Source organism: Panthera uncia, chromosome F1, assembly GCF_023721935.1.
Source record: "Panthera uncia isolate 11264 chromosome F1, Puncia_PCG_1.0, whole genome shotgun sequence".
NCBI classification, from domain to species: Eukaryota; Metazoa; Chordata; class Mammalia; order Carnivora; family Felidae; genus Panthera; species Panthera uncia.
The window spans coordinates 31,065,569-31,086,174 of NC_064813.1; the positions used below are offsets into that span (position 1 = coordinate 31,065,569).

At 37.0% G+C, this 20,606-nt stretch overlaps 1 pseudogene; it reads left to right on the top strand.

The window, feature by feature from the left end:
• Positions 1–288: 288 nt before the first annotated feature.
• LOC125925973 (ribosome biogenesis protein NSA2 homolog) lies at positions 289–1,357 on the top strand (annotated as a pseudogene).
• The last annotated feature ends 19,249 nt before the right edge of the window (positions 1,358–20,606 follow it).

Genomic DNA, 20,606 nt, shown 5'->3' on the forward strand with positions numbered 1-20,606 from the left:
AGGAAGGCAAGTGTAGTAGGCCGAAGCTTTCATAGGCCCTAATGAACATGCTAGTATTTATGCTCTGTATATCTCCTTGCCTTGACTCTGAGCTGGCTGTGTGACCTGTATGGAAAAATTACATCAGTTCCAGCCCTAATACTTAAGAAGTCCTGAGAGCTCTCTAAAAAATCTGGGTTCAGAACTGATGTGTCATGCTTTCTTTGGAGTCGGTCGTTTTAGAACTGTCTCTTTCCCATCGCGGGTTGCTTGGAGTGAGCTCGCGGGTCTGTAAGACCAGAAAATTGAGAGTTTCTTCGCGCCCCTGTAGCTGCACCAGGGGGCTCTGCCGCTATCACCAAGCCACAAAATGATCATGTTGAGTTACACCGGAAGCACTGTGGCTATCATTTAGATTACCATGAGAAAAAGAGAAAGAAAGAAGGTTGAGAGGCTCATCAACATTCAAAGAAGGCAAAAACGATGATTGGTCTGAAAGCTAAGTTCCACCATAAACAACGCCATCCTGAGAAAATACAAATGAAAAAGACTATCAAGATGCATGAAAAGAGAAACACCAAGCAAAAGAATGATGAAAAGACTCCACAAGGAGCAGTACCTGAATATGTACTGGACAGGGAGGGACAGTCCCAAGCTAAAGTACTTCCCAACATGATTAAACAAAAATGAAAAGAGAAAGCAGCAAAATGGGAAGTCCTTTGCTCAAAGTTCGTGCCCAGGGAGAAACAGAAGTATTAAAAGTTATTCGAACAGGAAAGAGAAAGAAGAAAGCATGGAAGAGGATGGTTACTAAAGTCGGCTTTGTTGGAGATGGCTTTACTCTAAAACCACCTAAATATGAAAAATTCATTAGGCCAGTGGGCTTACTTTTCAAAAAGGTCCATGTAACACATCCTGAATTGAAAGCCACCTTGTGCCTGCCAATAGTTGGTATAAAAGAGAATCCCTCATCCTCACTATATACATTTTTGGGTGTTCTTACGAAAGGTACTGTCATTGAAGTGAACGTAAGTGAGTTGGGCCTTGTGACACAAGGAGACAAGGTTATTTGGGGGAAAATATGCCCAGGTTACCAACAGTCCTGAAATCGATGGATACATAAATGTGGTCTTATTGGTTTGACAGCAGTTTCAGACAAGTAACTTTACAATTACTGATTTCAACAATAGAATTTAGTGATTCATCACTTACATATAACACCCAGTACTCATCCCATCAAGCATCTTCCTTAATGCCCCTCACCCATTTAGCCATCCCCCACACCCAACACCCCTCTAGCACTCTTCAGTTTGTTCTCTGTATTTAAGAGTCTCTTATGGTCTGTCTCCCTCTCCGTTTTTATATTATTTTTGCTTCCCTTCCCTTATGTTCATCTGTTTTGTATCTTAAATTCCACATATGTATGAAGTCATATTTGTCTTTCTCTGACCGACTGATTTTGCTTCGCATAATAGACTCTAGTTCCATCCACGTAGCTACAGATGGCAAGATTTCATTCATTTTGATTGCTGAGTAGTATTCCATTAGTGTGTGTGTGTGTGTGTGTGTAAATATATATATATACATATATATATATGTATATATATATATATCACCTCTTCTTTATCCATTCATCCATTGATGGACATTTGGGCTCTTTCCATACTTTGGCTATTGTTGATAGTACTGCTATAAACATTGAGGTGCATGTGCCCCTTCGAAATACCATACCTGTATCCCTTGGATAAATACCTAGTAGTGCAATTGCTGGGTCATAGGGTAGTTCTATTTTTAATTTTTTGAGGAACGTCCATACTGTTTTCCAGAGTGGCTGTTGCATTCCCATCAATAGTGCAAAAATGTTCCTCTTTCTCCGCATCCTCACCAACATCTGTTGTTGCCTAAGTTGTTAATTTTAGCCATTCTGACAGGTGTGAGATGGTATTCCATCATGGTTTTCATTTGTATTTTCCTGATGATGAGTGATGTTGAGCACTTTTCATGTGTCTGTTAGCCATCTGGATGTCGTCTTTGGAAAAGTGTCTATTCATGTCTTTTGCCCATTTCTTCACTGGATTATTTGTTTTTTGGGTGTTGATTTTGATAAATTCTTTATAGATTTTGGATACTAACTCTTTATCTGATATGTCATTTGCAAAGATCTTTTCCCATTCCGTTGCTTTTTAGTTTTGCTGACTGTTTCTTTCACTGTGTAAAAACTTTTTATTTTGATGAGGTCCCAATAGTTCTTTTTTGCTTTTGTTTTCCTAGCCTCCAGAGACATGTCAAGTAAGAAGTTGCTGCAGCTGAGGTCAAAGAGGTTTTTGCCTGCTTTCTCCTCTAGGATTTTGATGGCTTCATGTCTTACATTGAGGTCTTCATTCCATTTTGAGTTTCTTTTTGTGTACGGTGTAAGAAAGTGGTCCAGGTTCATTCTTCTGCATGTCACTGCCAAGTTTTCCCAGCACTACTTGCTGAGGAGACTGTCCTTATTCCTTTGGATATCCTTTCCTGCTTTGCCAAAGATTAGTTGGCCATACATTTGTGGGTCCATTTCTGGGTTCTCTATTCTGTTCCATTGATCTGAGTGTCTGTTCTTGGGCCAGTACCATACTGTCTTGATGATTACAGCTTTGTAGTACAGCTTGAAGTCTGGGATTGTGATGCCTCCTGCCTTGGTTTTCTTTTTCAAGATTGCTTTGGCTATTCGGGGTCTTTTCTGGTTCCATACACATTTTAGGATTATTTGTTCTAGCTCTGTGAAGAATGTTCATGTTACTTTGATAGGGATTGCATTGAATATGTAGATTGCTTTGGGTAGTATCAACATTTTAACAATATTTATTCTTCCTATCCAGGAGCATGGAATCTTTTTCCATTTTTTTGTGTCTTCTTCAATTTCTTTCATAAGCTTTCTATAGTTTTCAGTGTATAGATTTTTCACCTCTTGGTTAGATTTATTCCTAGGTATTTTATGGGTTTTTGTGCAACTGTAAATGGGATCGATTCCTTGATTTCTCTTTCTGTCGCTTCATTGTTGGTGTATAGGAATGCAATTGATTTCTGTGCGTTGATTTTATATCCTGCAACTTTGCTGAATTCATGGATCAGTTCTAGCAGTTTTTTGGTGGAATCTTTTGGGTTTTCCTTGTAGAGTTCCATGTCATCTGTGAAGAGTGAAGGTTTGACTTCCTCCTGGCTGATTTGAATGCCTTTTATTTCTTTGTGTTGTCTGATTGCTGAGGCTACCCCTACCTTACTTTCTTTCCCTACCCCTACTTTCTTGAGGGTTTTTATCAAGAAAGGCTGCTGTATTTTATCAAATGCTTTTCAGCATCTATTGAGAGGATCATGTAGTTCTTATCCTTTGTTTTATTAATGTGATGTATCATATTGATTGATATGTGGATATTGAACCAGCCCTGCATCCCAGGAATAAGTCCCACTTGATTTGGAGAATAATTCTTTTAATGTATTTTTGGATCTGGTTGGCTAGTGTCTTGTTGAGAATTTTTGCATCCATGTTCATCAGGGAAATTGGTCTGTAGTACTCCTTTTTAGTAGCGTCTTTGTCTGGTTTTGGAGGGTAGGTTCTAAATATAATGACTGCTACTTTTATATTAGAAAGGTGAGAGAGATTTGGACACACAGAGACACAATGGAGACAATGTGAAGACAGAGACAGGGATTGGAAAATGGGTCTATAAGCCAAGGACTGCTGGAAGACACCAGAAGCTGGAAAAGGCAAGGAAGTTTCCCCCCTAGAAACATTGGCATCTTAATTTTGGATTTCTGGCCTTCAGTACTGTAAGAGAATAGATATCTCTTGTTTTAAACCATCCAATTTATGGTAATTTGTTACAGTAGCCCTAGGAAATGAATACATTGACATGCACTAATGGATGAAGTCACTGCCTTGAAAGGAAATGGGTGACCACAATTCTTGGATCCATCTGTACCTGGATGAATGCAACAGGCCTGAGCTTCTAATGCATATAGCTGATTAGAAAAGTGGACTTGGAATCTCTTATACAGATCCTGTCATATCCCTGACTCTCAGGAACTTCTTCCTTCCCAATGCTACTTCAGATGTTAAGTGTATCTACCTGCTCTCTGCCAATCCAGGATCCTATCTCTTCTGATATAAGGTAGTTCAGTTCAAATGTAGTGTTTCCAGTTAGCACCAAAGACAGTAACTGACTTAACTTTTTAATAGTACTGTCAAGGGACATAATTATGGACAAGGGACCTATGTTGAGGGACATAATTTAGGAGTTTGGAGGGCAGTTTGCACAGGATAAATCCAAAATAATATTGATATTCACCCTACACTATGCAACTTGCTTTGCCAATGAACTATGAACTGAAGTAACATGTATCCTTTCAGCAGAAGTTTTGAGAACTACATGTGATTCATCATAATATCTTTTTCCTGTTTCTGCATACATGGAATCATGCATCAAGATGGTCTCCATCAGTATGGGTCCTTGAGTGTCTTTAATGAGTAAATTTCCCTTAGTGCTCTATAGTAGATATGTAGTGTGAAGAAGAAATAATGTTTGTTTTTTAAACAAAGTACTTTTAAAACCACTGAGATTTTCAAGTTGTTTGTTGCCTCAGCATAACCTGGTCTATCCTGTCTATTTCAATATCAATATCAGTAAATTCAGTGAGCATCTAAAATTATACTCTTCCTTTCTTGCTCTAATGCCTTTAGAATTCATTTTAACACTTACTCTCCGTATTTCTGTACAACATAAGATAGCAAAATCTTAAAATTATTAGAAACCGTAATCCTTCTCTTCTTGTTTTAAGTTTGCAATTAGCTCTCAGGGAATCTCTAGAGGTTCCAGACATTGTATGATGCTACAGTGGCCAGAATTTTGGAAACTGCATTTCCTAAACTCCCTTGTCATCAGGGTTTGGGTTTTGATTCTTACAGTAAGAGTTATTCATGCTAGATTGTGGAAGGTGGAAGACAGTAGAAATCATTATGGCTCAGTCTCAGCAGGTAGGCGTGTGGTCTTCAGCGACATCAGGTACGAGATTTTGCAGTGGTTTCTAGGCTTTCTACTGAACACCATGTTTTGGTATAACAGGCTGTTGAGATGATTGATGTCAGTTTCATGTAATTCCTGAAACTTTCTGATTTCCAAATATAACTGATGACTTTCACTGTCCATTGCCCTCTTCCACACTTTCAAAAGTTTTATAAATACTTTCCTGCCCAAAAAGCAGTGGTTTCTGTTTTCCTGACCATAGACTTATAGACAATGATCTGACTCTAGTTATTATTCAGGCAGACACCAATCAATCAGAGCAGATGCTAACCTAATAAAAATAGATTCCAGTTATAAGAAACCAGTACAACTTCACTGGTGGTACCAACTGAATATAAATATCAGCTCTGGTTAAGGAATTGGAGAAATGTGTATGTGAGAGAGGCATGAAGTGCATTGCTCTCCCTATGGACGCAGTCTTCACAGTTTAAAGTAACAGCTTCATCTGATAGGTAAGAGGTAGCTGCATTGCTAGTATGGTGTAACAAATGTATATGGTCTTTGTCTCAAGTTTCTGGCACAGAGTTCCTAAGACCCTTGGAAATTCCTGAGTGATAGGATAGTCTTTTGTCATGCATTAGAAATCCTTTTGAGCACACTTGAGTTTATGCTAATGAGACAACTTAACATGGGGTCTCCAGATAGCCTTGAGATGGAGCTGGTCACCAGAAAGACCAAGTGATTAGAGTATTGGAACTTTCAGACCCACCCCCTGACCTCCAGGAAGAGGAAATGAAGGGCAGCTACTGATTAAGTGCTATAAAAACTCTTGAACAGCAAGAGTTGATAAACTTCTGGGTTGGCAAACATGTGAAAATGGGGGGAAGTGGAGCACCCAGACATCATGGAAGCTCTGTACCCTTCCCATAAACCTTGCTCTATGCATCTCTTCCATATGGCTGTTTCTGAGTTTATCCTTTTATAATAACTGGTAATACAGTAAGTAAAATGGGACAGGGAGGAAAACAATAAGAAAACATCATAAACATGGATTTATTAAGGAGTTTTTGTGTGTCTGAAAATGTCTTTATTTCACCTTCACTTTTGAAGGACATTTTATTTTTATTTTATTTATTTATTTTTTTATATGAAATTTATTGTCAAATTGGTTTCCATACAACACACCGTGCTCATCCCAACAGGTGCCCTCCTCAATGCCCATCATCCACTTTCCCCTCCCTCCCACCTCCCCATTAACCCTTAGTTTATTCTCAGTTTTTAAGAGTTTCTTATGGTTTGCCTTGAAGGACATTTTAACTGGATATAACTTTTTTTGGTTGGTGTTACTCTCTTAAAATTTAAAAACTTTATTCCATGGTCTTCTGTCTTCCATATTTTCTTTTGAGGAGTCAGCCATTGGTTTTTGTTGTTACTCCTTTAAAATTATGCCTCTCTCCCTCTTCCTCTGCTTTTAAGTTTTCTTCCTTCTTCTCTAATTTCAACAGTTTTATTCTGATATGTCTAGATATTATTTTCCTTATATTTGTCCTACTTGAGATTTTTTGAGCTTTTTGATTGGTGGCTTATTGTCTTTCAACAATTTTGGAAAATTTCTCAGACAGTGCCTCTTCAAATACAATTTTTGCCCATTTTCTTTCTCTTCTCCATTGAAACTGCATATTTTGATTGTTTTACCATGTTTTACAAGTCCATTGTATAATTTTCTTTATTTTCCTTTCTTTTTACCTGTTTTAATCTGTATAATTTCTTCTGACCTATCTTCTAGTTCACTGATCATCTCTTCTATTATGTCTAATTGTTGCTAATCGTATATATATATATGTACATATATATATACATATATGTACATATATATATATATAGTACTTTATTTCTTAAATTGTATTTTATTTTATTTTTATTTTTACATGTCTTCAATTCTCTAATAAAATTCTCTGTATTTACCTATTTCTGCACCATTCCCTTGATATTCTTGGATATATTAATCAACTTATTTTATTTTTTATTTTTTATTATTATTTTTAAAAATTTTTACTCTATTTTTTTAAATTTACATCCAAGTTAGCATATAGTGCAACAATGATTTCAGGAGTAGATTCATTAATGTAATCAACTTATTTTAACTTATTAAAATGATAACTTCAAAAATGAATCATCTGAGTATCTATTTCTACTGTTTATTTTTAGTTTGCTTTTTAATCATTTGGTCCAGTACATTTTTTAATTTAATGCTGGACATTGTATATGAAACTTTTAGAGGCACTGGATGATGTTATCTTCCTCCAAAGAGAAATAAATTTTTAAAAATTTCTTCTTGCCCTTATTTAAGTAGAGACAGGTTACATTGATTCTTATCAGTCTTTTTGATGGTTGGAAGCTGGGTTTAAAGTTTTGTGAGGGATGACATATCACTGTTGTAGCCTTTAACCTAGAGTATAGTTATTTAAAAATGTCTACTTGAAAACTGACATACTGTCCAGAATTCCTTTTCCATTTCAGACTCTGAGCTCCTATTTTTGTCTGTTTAGCTTCATAAGACTGCCTAAATCTCTATGTATCCTTTAGACACCTTAACAAGTTTGAGGTGTGTGTGCATGTGTGTGTGTGGTTTTTTGTTTGTTTGCTTTTTTTTTTTTTTTTTTTTTTTTTTACTGTTAATGGTCTTCTTCCTTACACCATTCCCTCAAAGTCTTAGGATTCAGAAATTTTCTTGAGGCAAAATCCTTGTGGAATATTATACTAATTTCTCTGTGATTCTCTTCTGTGATCCTGGCTGTCATACTTCTCTTGAATCTTAATTTTTGTATTCCCATCCTCATGAGAGTGCTAAAAGCTCTTGGCCACTGCATTAGACTGTGCCCTTATCTCTTAGTTTGAAAATGGCAAATTCCCTGAGCGGAAAAATTTGTGGAGAATGTCTGATATTTTTCAGTTTGTTTCCCTCTTTTCTAGGATTTTGACTTTCCTGGTCTGGCTATTTGGCTGTCTTCTGTATCTTCAAATGACTGACTTTTTGTTTCTGTATTTTATCTAGCTTTATAGTTGTTCTTGATGTGTGTTAATTTGACAAGAGCTTCTCTTAAAAATCTTAATGCTATACTTAAAAATTAAAAGTCTAAATCCCATACAGCCTTTTATGGTTAAAAGAAGCAGAATATTTCCAATTGCTACTTATTAGACTCTTAAGTTTTTAGCATCCTCTGGTTACACCGAATAGAAGATGACTTTCAAAGATTTTCTTAAAGCATCTCCTGTGTTCTCTTCACTTGTGATACACTCATATAAATGTCCACTATGTGTCTATTTTTCCACTACATTTATCCCAACAGAAGAGTCTGAATAGCAACAAAACAAATGCTTCCAAATAGATTAGTTGAGAGGGAGAAATACAACTCTTCCTTAAGTAAATAATGCTGAACACAATTCTCACTTTTTGCTTATTGAGAATCAGGGTAGTAGTCTGCATCAGTGCATTTTTGTTCTTGAAGTAAATAACTCTCTCTGGTCCTACTTTCTTAAAAAAAATTTTTTTTTAATGTTTATTTATTTTTGAGAGAGAGAGAGAAAGAGTAAGAGTGGGAGAGGGGCAGAGACAGCAGGAGACACAGAATCTGAAGCAGGCTCCAGGCTCTGAGCTGTCAGCACAGAGCCCAGTGTGGAGCTCGAATTCATGAATGGTGAAATCATGACCTGTGCCAAAGTCAAATGTTTAACAGACTGAGTTACCCAGGCACCCTTATGGTCCTACTTTCTATTGCCCTCAGATAGTGGCTTATCCCAGTAGTGACTTTTCAAAATGCAATCGATACATTTCATTTTCCACTAGAAAAAATTTGTCATAATTTTTAACACTTTTTTGTGATGTGGCATCAATATGGTTATCCATGATTCATTGACTGAATGCTTGTCTTGTTCTAGGTATTGAGCATGCAGTGGTAAGCAAATAGACACATGGTTGTTATAGTCTGTGATAAAAATGACATGCCTCGGGGTGACTGACTGGCTCAGTTAGTTGAATTTTGGCTCAGGTCATGATCCCAGGGTTATGGGATCAAGTCCCATGTCAGGCTCTGTGCTGAGTATGGAGCCAGCTTAAGATCCTCTCTCTCTCTTTGCTCCTCTCCCCGTGCCTGCACTCTCTCACTCTCTGACATGCCTCAGGGGGATGATGCAGGTAGAACTCAACCACTCTTTTCCCTGAATATTGCCAGGCTGCTGCACTGTCTTCATTCACAGTTTGGCTGTCTTCTCCTTCAGTGATGCTTCTGAAATTTTGTGGTTTGTAGTACTGAGTGCTTCCACATTGCATGCTCTTATTCTGTTTTTTTCGTGGTGATAATGTTGTCTTCCTTTTTGTTTCATCTATCTTCTCCATGGTAACTTCTTGAATCTGCCAAATTGATGTTACTTTTTTCCTCTTCCTTTCTCTCAACCATTCCTGCACAGTTGCCAAGGGAAACCTGATAAGTATTAAATGTAGTATTAATTTAAATATTCTCTGTTTGTATAGAGATAAAATGCATAACTTTAATGACATCTATTTCAAACTAGCTTCAGGCTTTTACTGCATTTGCTTTAGTTTTTTATTAGGCTCACAGATGTTCCAGAGTTGAGGTTCCTGGAAGTCTTAGTACCAGTTAAATAGAGTGATGTCTATGAGGAAAAAGTTTAGATAATGTTGTTAGGGAAATTGGGGGTGGGAGGTAAGCATTATGGCCTATTTGAGATTATCTTAATTAACAAAAAAAGACTCTAATATGAATACGTAAGGGATGGCCTATAGGCATTTTTAACTCATTCTTAGCATCTCTTGCTCCTGGTTCCCAAGTGGTAAACAGCAGGAAACAAAGGCTACTCTCTCCATAAAGTTGGCTAACTTCATCCTGCCCACTTTTCCCCTTCAATAAGCTGGTCAGTCTACTCTCAGCTTCTCAAATTCTCACTATCTTTAGTTCTACAGTTTTGATTGGCTCTGTCACATTATGACAGTTACTAACTAGTTGACTATTCTATTCTCTGCTTTGTGTTGCTGGACTCTGAAAACCACAGTTTTGCTTTGCCAGCTGCCTCCTGTTAGGCTTTGACAATAATGATTCTTTACATTGACAATGACAAGTGGTTGCAGTGTTTGGTTTCTGTGTGCAGTTTTTCCCATAATACCAGTACCAGAGAAAATGTAAATGCAGAGAAATAATACCACCTGACCAGTGTTCTTCCTCAAAGGATTAAGTACCAGCTCCATGGGGCTCTTCTTCCAAACCTCTACATTTTAATAATACCAATGTCTCCCTTTTCTGTTTTCCCTCAGCCCTAAGACTGGTACTTGCTTCCTGAGGTTACTTTCTTTGTGAGGCCTTAGCTTCCATGTTTGCCTTTTCCATTCCTTACACATGACTAACAATTGTTTAGATTAAATTCTCTCTGTTGAAATAATATATGTGGTTTTTCTTTTTTGAACGTGACCCTGACTGGTGCATATGTGCCATTTTATTTCTTCCATAAGACATGCCGTAGGTTTATGGCACACTAAAAGTGTATAGAGAGTGACCAACATTCATATCAATCAGCCCATAGTTCCTGGCTCCCAGGTAAGGAATATACTGTAGCAAAAGGCTGTTCAGATAGGTACAGGGTGGTATGTAGTTACTGATTTCTAAAACACAGAAATTTCTAGTAAAAATTTTAGCACAATGCAGAAAACTGATGAAAGCATGGGGAATGAAGTTTATTACTACAAAATTAAGCTTTCTTTTCGGTTCTCCAAGATAATTGAATGTTCCCAATGGACGAGGCTTAGGATCTCTGCTGAAGTAATCTGCAGTCTAACTCTTGTGGTAATTTTTACTTAACACTTCTCATAAGGATTATTAAACAATTATTTATTAACCCAATTAGGCTGCTTCTTAAGGACGGGGACTATGTCTGTTTTGTTCCTTTCTGTATTTCCAATTTATAGCACAATGTTTGGCAGAAAGATGTTCAAAAATTTTGTCAAGTGAGAAACAGGAGGAAAAAGATTTTAAATCTAAAGATCACATGCATAGAGCACACAAAATGTCCCTTTTTGGAAGTCACCAACTGGTCTAGATGCCCAGGACATCATTTTCCTCTAAAGTTCCTCTTATTTTATTGTCGAAGGCTGTCTATCAACCAGGAATAGAATTATTTGGTGCATATAAGCTGTTGCCATTCTACTTCCCCTTTCTAGTAAACTCACAGTGTAGGAGGACATCAAGATTTCTTGTTCAGAAAAATGATGGGCCTGAAAGCCTTTCTGCCAAAAGCACCCAGAAATGCTGGATAAAAGTTAAGAAGCATCATTTTAAATATGTTTCTGAGTTGAGTCCTGCTTTTCCCCTCCGATTATCTATTCTGGTATTTGTTGTCCCCTTTTTTGGAATGTTTAGTCCCTTAACGTTTAATGTAATGAGAGGTGTAGTTTGGTTTAAGTCTGGTTTTTCATATTTTTTTTACTTTTTGTCTCCTTTGTTTTTTGTTTTGTTTTGCTGTTTCCTCACCTTCTATCTCCTTTGAAATTTTATTTTTATTTATTGGATTTTTAGCACTAATCTCTATTTATTCCAGAAGTTACAATATACATAATTAGCTTTTCAGTATATTTGGATTTAAAGTTTCATGTCTCATAATGTGTAAATCTTCATTTGTCCATTTAACCCTCTATCTGCCATCCTTATGCTCTAGTTATCATATGTATTACATCCACATTCATTATAATCTTCACAACTAATTTTATAATTTTTTCTTTAAACAATTATGTTTATTTGAAATAAAATAGGAGGAGCAGTCATATATATTTATTCGATATTTACCATTCTTGATTGATGGCTCTAATTCATTCCCGAAGATCTGAGCTTTTCTTTTATGTCACTTCCCTTTAGTCTGATGAATTCCCTTTAGCATTTCTTATAATGCACTCTGGTAGTAATGAAATCTCCTAGTTTACTTTTATTTAAACACCTTTTTATGGGGCACCTGGGTGGCTCAGTTGGTTGGGTGTCCGACTTCAGCTTAGGTCATAATCTCATGGTTCGTGAGTTTGAGCCTCTCATCAGGCTCTGCGCAGAGCCTCGAGCCTGCTTTGGATTCTGTGTCTCCCTCTCTTTCTGCCCCTCCTCCACTCGCACTCTGTCTGTCTCTCTCTCCCCCTCTCTCTCTCTCTCAAAAATAAATAAACATTAAAAAAATTTTTTTTTAACTTTTTAGTTTTCTTTCATTCTCATAGGATATATTTGCTAGATACAACATGCTGAATTAATAGTTTTTTTCTTTAAGGACTTGAAAATTATTGTTCACTGTTTTCTGGCCCTCATAGCTTTTGATGAAAAGTCCAAAGTCATTGAATGATTTTCCCTTTTGTACATAATGTTTCTTAGAGCTGCTTTCACAATTTTCTCTTTATTTTTGGTTCAACAGTATTTGCTTCTCTGTTGCTGTGTAACAAACTATTCTAAAACTTAGCTAAAACAATACACATTTATTATCTTACTGTTTCTGTGGGTCAGACATTCAGAACGTGGGTTCTCTGATATAGGTCTCTCATGGGCTAACTACAGTTTTCTCAGGCTTGATTGTGAAGAATGTGCACATAGCTCATGTGTGTGATTGTTGCCAACATTCAGTTCCCTATGGGCTGTTGGCCAGATGTCTCAGTACCTCATGAGCTGTTGGCCTGAGGTTTCCCTCAGTTCCTTGCTACATGGTCCTCCATAGAGCATCTCACATCATGGTAGCCTGTTTAGTGAAAGTAGGCAAGCAGTATGGAGGAAGGGGGGGTGGCAGTTGGGGTGGGGAGAGAGAGAGAGTGTGCACACTACCAAGAGGAAAGTCATAACTTTTGTCATCTAATCATGGAAGTTACATCCCATCAGTTTTCTCTATTTTATTCACCAAAAGCAAGTCAAAATGTTCAGCCGCACTCAAGGAAATGGATTACACCAGGGCATGAATACCATGAGGTTGGAGTCATTTGGACCCATGTCAGAAACTGCTTACCAGTACATTGTTTTCTTTGTATTTTTTTTAAAAGTAGTCTCCATGCCCAACATGGGGCTTGAACTCACAATCCTGAGAACAAGAGTTGCATGCTTTACTGACTGAGCCAGCCAGATGCCCCTGTGTTTACTCTTATTGGGATTTGCTAAGCTTCTTGAATCTGTAAATATATGTATTTTATCAACTGTGGTATGTTTTGTTGCCATGATTTCCTCATATATTTTTTCTACCCCATTTTCTCTCTCTCCTCTATTTTGGGGATTCCAATTGCCTGTATGTCAGCCATCTTGATATTTCATCCCTCAGATTCCTAAGGTTCTGTTAGTTTTTTCAAAAATTTTCTGTTTTTTCAGATTTCTATTGATCTAACTTGAAAATAACTGACTCTGCTTTCAACTTTATTTCAGTATTAAATCTATCTAGGGAATTTTTCATTTCAAATATTGTATTTTTTCATTCTAAAATTCCCATTTAAAATATGTAAAAATGTTGTAACCCTTATTAGAAATTTTTTCAAATTTTCACTATAATAGTAGCCTCAAAAAATGGAAGTGGTCAGACCTCTCACAACCTCTGGAAAGATGATTACTTAGAAGATATCCAACAAATGTTCACTGATTTGAATTTAGTCATAACAAAGCCAGTGAACAGAACATCAAGTCATAGAAATCCAGGAAAGGAGCAAGTAATACCAGATATCTTTACTGACTTGATCTGGGGAGTCAGGCACACTGACTTCAGATAAGTCTGATTAGTAGAGTACCAAGAAAAGGGAGTGTGTGTCTTCACTTACAGACAAGGAAGGTTTCAAATCTGTGTGGCAGACAGATTGTAAGATGGCTCCCATGATTTCTGTCAATTGGTGTTTGCATCTTTGTGTAATCCCCTGCCCTTGAATGTAGACAGGACTTGTGACTTGCTTTTAACCAGTAGAATATGACAAAGGTGATGGAATGCCACTCCTGTGATTATGTTATATAAGACTTTGTCTTGTTAGCAGACTCACTTTACAGGCTATTTGCTAGCTTGATGAAGGAAATGATACTGTTGGGGAAACCTACATGACAAAGTCCTACAGGTGGCCTCCAGCCTCCAGCCTCCAGCCAGTAAGAAGCTGGTCTTACAACCACAAAGAACTGAATTCTACCAACAGCCCAAATCAATTTAAAAGCAGTTCTTCCCCCAGTTGAGCCTGCACATGAGAACGCAGCCCAGCTAACACCTTGCTTCTGTCTTGCAGAGGACTGAGCTAAGCCATCCTAAGTCTCCTGACCCACAGAAACTGTGAAATAATATATATGTGTTGCTTTAAGCCACTGAATTCATGGTAATCTGTTATGCAACAATAGGAAATGAATACAAACTGCATTGTTACAGAGTTGTGCTACCTTTTATTTTGTTGACTTTCTGAAGTGATTTCCATACTTAACATGCTGCTTAAGTTTTAGCAAATGAAATATTTTGAGAGCAGCAATTTTATAGAGTCATTGCAGGAAGAATAGGACTCCGGGGAACCCACAAGAAAAGCTTCTTTTTTATGATCTGGGGCCAGCATTACCACTCTTGTGAATTTGTCCATAAAAATAAAGGCTTATTCAGTGCGGATAAATGCATGTATATAGTTTTAGTTGTATTGTTGTAGTGGCAAAATAACTGGAAACAAATTTTTAATAGCTAAATTGCCTTCCAAAAAGCCTGTTAGAATTCGCATTTCTTACAGCAGTGTGTAAGTGCCCTTTTTCCTCTGTCTTTTAATGGATTTCTCCTATCCATCTGTATTAGTTTGCTAAGGCTGCCAGAACAAAGTACCGGGTGGCTTAAATAACTGAAATATATTTTCTCACAGTTCTGGAGGGCTGTTTTTTTTCTGGGCCTCTCATCTGGGCTTATGGAAGGCTGTCTTCCACCTATGTCTTCCCATAGTCTTCCCTCTGTGTATTTGTACCCAAATTTTCTCTTCTTATATGGATACAAGTCATATTGGATTAGGGCCCACCCTGATGACTTTATTTTTATTTAATAAGGAAATATATATGTGCTTGTACTTATCCTTCATGATATATCACCGTTGTGATATTATCCTATTTTTTTAAGACAATGACAATTCTCCTTTGTGTATATGTTTATATATTTGTGAATAATTATATAAAAGTGGAAAAAGGTATAGAAAGATACAATATAGATTGGAAATATTGGATACATGGGGGGTGGAGGAGAGGGATGGTAAGGAGAGTGGCAGAGATGTAGAAAGCAAACAAGCAAATAAAAATCAACAACAAAATAAAAAAATACGGTGTTCATGCATGGATGGATAATACTATAAAATTTATTATTTTGAAAATTTTGGAGAGGGCCACCTGGGTGGCTTAGTCATTTGAGTGTCCAACTCTTGATTTTGGCTCAGGTCATAGTGCCAGGGTTGTGAGATAAAGCCCCGCATGGGGGTCCACGCTGAGCACGGAGCCTGCTTTGGATTCTCTCTCTTTCTCTCTCTGCCTCTCTCCCTCATTCGCATGCTGTCTCTCTCTAAAATTAAAAAAAAATTTTTTCTTTCATTGCCTATATATAGTTGTATAAAAAGAGTTGCAACCTCTCATTGACAAAGAGCAATAAGCATTTACTTATCTTCTCCAGCTGTGGCTTAACTGGACCAGCAGAGAAGGTTTTGCACAAAGCGGGATCAGTGGGAGGGCTAGGGCAGGCTCTTCTTATGGAATAACAGAATCTCACGAGGTCAAGAAGAGATATGAGAAGCATGAGCAGGCCTAGGCTTGAAACTGGTACATTGTCATATATTGGCCAAAGGGAATGACAAAGTCAGGGGACTGGGAAGTATGCGCTACTCATGGAAGTGGAGTCGGGAGAGAGAGTTAATATTTCTGACCAATAATCTAATCTACAATAGTTATATAAATATCTATTTAGCGTTATGTATTTCTATGTGTACACAAAGAGTTTTATGAAAGGATAGATCCAAAATTAATGGGGATTATCTGAACATGGTAATGTTGGAAATCATGTTTACTTTTTGTTCTTTTTACTTTATGTGTTTAAATTTTTTGCCATGCATATACTGCTTTGTATCATCAACGATAACAATAAACGTATTTTATTGGGGAATAAAGTAATTTCCTCAAATGAATGGGATGGTAGGGAGAGAGAAGAGCAGTCTAAGTAGAGAAAGCCCTCTGGAGTCAGGCTGGCTTTATACACACAGCCATGAATCCTTAAATAACTTAAGTAGAAATTTTCTGACTTTGCCAACATAATTTTGGTTATTATGCAAAACCACTGAGTTCAGTCAAGTAGATATTCAGTTGTAATTTGGTATATTATCATCCTAATTTAATTTAATAATTATTTTCTGCTCTATAAGGAAAATAAAGGAGTGGTTCTCAAAAACCCAGCTGGTCCCTAATTGACCGGGGAGCTTTTCAAATTATATAAATTTCAAAGCCCTACTGCTGACTCAGGTCTGTGAGGTGAGGCTTAGAAAGTATTTTCACAAAGCTCGCGGATAATTTTTATGATCACTCACATTCGGAAACCCTTGGATAAAGCTGATGTTGTAGACATTGTCCAGCATCCCCTCTTCCACACAGACGATGAAAATGAAAAGAATTCAATTATGTGATTGTCTACAGGCTTTCAGAAGTCCTGACCGAGCAGACTAGCTCTTTATATTGCTCCCATGTCACTAGTGCGAACACTTGCCATGCGGCTTGACTGTGTAGACTCAGATATAAGTAGCCGTGAGATACGTGAACCTGATTCCTGGGGTTCATTTATATACCTGCTGAGGAACTGATTTACTTTTAAGTGAAATTTAATAGTTCTGAGAAATTCTTGATTAGGCTGACTTCCATGGAGAAGGTTTTCTAATAGGGTTGACAAACCTCCATATCACTAGAAACATCCTTCCTTAACCTCAAAATGCAAGTTTTCCTTCAGACATGCAGGTACTGGCTCAGTGAGCCTACAGGTACATGCCCTAGAGAGGGTATAGAATAAGTTCCTGAGGTTTAATTTTTTTTAACATGATTTGGTTCCTTTTATGCTTTGCACTTTCTTAACAGCCAGGCTTTGAGACTGCTTTATTCCCAAGTGGGCTGAGCTCAGGCCCATTGGAAGAGGAGATAAGCCTATTCTCTGCACTCTGGCTAAGAAAATAGAACAACAGACAAACAAAAAAACTAATGTCCAGAATTTGGGGGGTTAGGGGAGGTAGAAAAGATTTGGAATGTTTGGATATGCAAACGTCCTTTCCTTGAGAGAGGAAGAAGAGGAAAATCGAGGAAGCTACAAGGTTCTCTGACAAGCTTGTCAAATTTGTCTAATGTGGAGAACAAGATCAAATTGACAGGCAATTAACAATCTGGACCTGTTTTCAAAATTTCTCTGCATTACAGCCAAAGGAATTTGGAATTTACAGAGATACACAGTAGAGTAAATTTCCTCTCATATTTCATGTGCGTAAAGTGTGCTGAGAAAAATAAATAAACCTAAACTAAACATACAAGAATATGTATTTCTTGTTCTCTTGCCCATCTCAAGGGCTGGAAAATTCCATCTCTACCCATTGCATCTTGAATTTCTCACTTGCTTGGTTTTGGAGAGAGTCTTATACTCCAGGCTGTAAAAGGTAGGCACAAATTCCTGTCAGGTACAGGCATCCTGATTCTTTCTAGCCACAAATTTGACCAATTTGTCCCTTGTGTCAATAATTAGGATTGCCAAGAAGAAAATGCAGAACAAATAAAAATGTGACTAGAATTATAAATTAAAACAAAAGACACAAAATTCAGATTTAAAATTTGGTTCTGTTGAAATGTGCTGACTCTGGTCTGGGGGAATGCCATCACTCTGCGGCTAGTCCTAACGAGTTCCAACATGGCCCTTTCCCTCAATTTTTCCGTCCATTATTCTTCCCTCACAGGATGCCATTCATCACTATATTAAAAGTGGTGATGTCTTAAGAAAAAAAAAACACCTTTCAGTTCTTCTAAAGATATTCCATATAATGCTCAAGGTAAAAACGCTGCCTTCCCTTCTCAAAGAGTAGAACTTAACCAAGTGGCTATTACTTTACTTTAGGTTGTTTTGGAGAATATTTTTGTGGACCAAATTTATTCAATAGTTTTATGAAACAGCTACACATTCCCTTCAATTTGAACTAGTAAAGTGCTTTCAAAAACCTTAATATTCACTTGAAATACAGCTAAAACATAGTACTCAAATTTATTATATGGATACAACTTTTTTTGGATTTAGATTGTTTCAATTTCGTTCCAGTGTCAGTTTAGGCTACCACTGTTAAATCAGCCTTAGAAATGAAAGAATGAGTCTGGTTAAAAACATTTTTAATGTTAACTTTGGCCCTTGATAAAAGAAGAATTTTTTCTTCTAAATAGGGGAAGAGAAGGTTGGGAAGTACCATGTCAATGATTCTTAAACGCTGTTAAAACTGCCTATCATCCGAGGGTTTGAAGGCAGGGCGCAGAGGGAAGCAGAATGTTTTAGATGAAAGCTTTCCCTCTCCTTCCAGGATCATTTTAACAATATGTTAAACCATATTCTTATTCTGACTCCCAAGATAGTGACCCAGAAAGAGATAAAAGAAAGAAGAGAAAGGGTCAGTTAAAGAACCATTCTGGAATGATTGACAGCTGTCTAAAAGTCCTGGATTAGATGACAGCCTTCCCCCCACCACTCTTCCTAAATTCAAGTCTTCAAATGCATCTTGTTTCTCAAATAAACAGAGAAACAGATGAAGTTTAGTAGTTTGTTTTAAGAGAAGTCAAAGGAGTTTATTTTTTTAATTCTAAAGGCTCAACCAAAACTTCATCAAAAGTAGCAGAGAGGGGCGCCAGGGTGGCTCAGTTGGTTGAGTGTCTGACTTCTGCTCAGGTCATGATCTCGCAGTTCATGGGTTTGAGCCCCGTGTAGGGCTCTGTGCTGACAGCTCAGAGCTTGGAGCCTGCTTCGGATTCTGTGTGTGTGTCTCTCTCTGCTCCTCCCCTGCTCGCACTCTGTCTCTCTCTCTCTCTCAAAAAATAAATAAACATAAAAAATAAAGTAGCAGAGCAATTAAGTGTTTTGATTGTTTTAAGAGGACCAATGATAGTGTTAGGGATTGAATGTTTGTGTCCCTCCAGAATACCCAGTATGGTGGTATTTGTAGGTGTGGTCTTTGGAAGGCAGTTAGGTTTAGATGAGGTCGTGAGAGAGGACCCTCATGATGGGATTAGTGTATTTATAACAAGAGGAAGAGACACTGGAGTTCTCTTTCTCTCTGCCAAATGAGGACACAGCAAGAAGACAGACATCAACAAGCCAGGAAGAGAGCTCTTACCAGGAACTGAATCTGCTAGCACCTGATTTTGGACTTCCCAGCCTCCAGAACTGTGAGAAATAATAGGCTGTTGTTTAAGCCACCTAGTCTATGGTATTTCATTGTAGCAGCCTGAGCTGACTAATAGAGATAGTTCAAAGGAGTAGTAGTCATAGGATGTACAGAGTAATCCTAAAAATAAGTAATGGCACATGTAGAGCATAACAGAAATAAAAGTAGAATGGGTACAAGTTAATCATCTGGTCTTAGGAGAACCAGACTGAAAATAAATGTTTAGGACTTCTCCTTTCCAACCATTACTGGACTAGTTAGTCTTGGATTTCTTCTCCTACTACCGACAATAAGAACACCAGAAAAAATATGGTTTTAAGATTTTTCCTTATTTTTGGTTTTCATCAGTTTTCAAACTTATTTATTTTTTAAATTCCAGTACAACTAACATATAGTGTTATTGGTTTTTAGCAGTTTGACCCTGATGTGCTAACTAGCTGTGGTTTTCATTGTATTTATCCTATTTGGGGGTTTGTTGAGCTTATTGGATATGGAAATTAATATTTTCTACTAAATTTGGGAAATTTTCAGCCAACACTCATCAAATATTTTTCTGTCCCATACTCTCTTCTCTTTTGAGACTCCAATTATATTGTCCTACAGGTTTTTGAAAATGCTTCAATCTTTTTTCTGATTGTTCTTCATATTGAGTAATTTTTTTGATCTCCTTAAAGTTTACTGATTCTGTTTTCAAATATGAAGTTGAGTCTGACATTACAAATATGTAATGATTTCCATTTCTATATTCTACTTTTCACTCTAGAATTTGTATTTGTTCTTTTTTAAAAAATAATTTCCACATGTCTATTGAGATTCTTTATCTGTATGAGAATTGAGACCATTGTTTCCTTTAGTTCTTTGAACACATTTTAATTCTTTATAATGGCTGCTTTGAAATCTTTGACTTCTATATATAATATTGGGCCCACTTGGAATCACTATATGTTGACTTCCTTTCTCCCTGAATGTGTCATGCTTTCCTGTTTTTTGGGGTTTTTTTTGTAAGGCTAGTAATTTTTTATTGAAAACTGAATACTATAGATAATACATTGTATCAACACTGGATATTCTTATATTCTTCTAAAGATTGTTGGTTTTTTTCCTTAGGCAAATCACATTCTTATCTTCATATTTTCTGCTAATATTATTATTAATTATTATTATTTTATTTTAAAGAGAGAGAGAGGGAA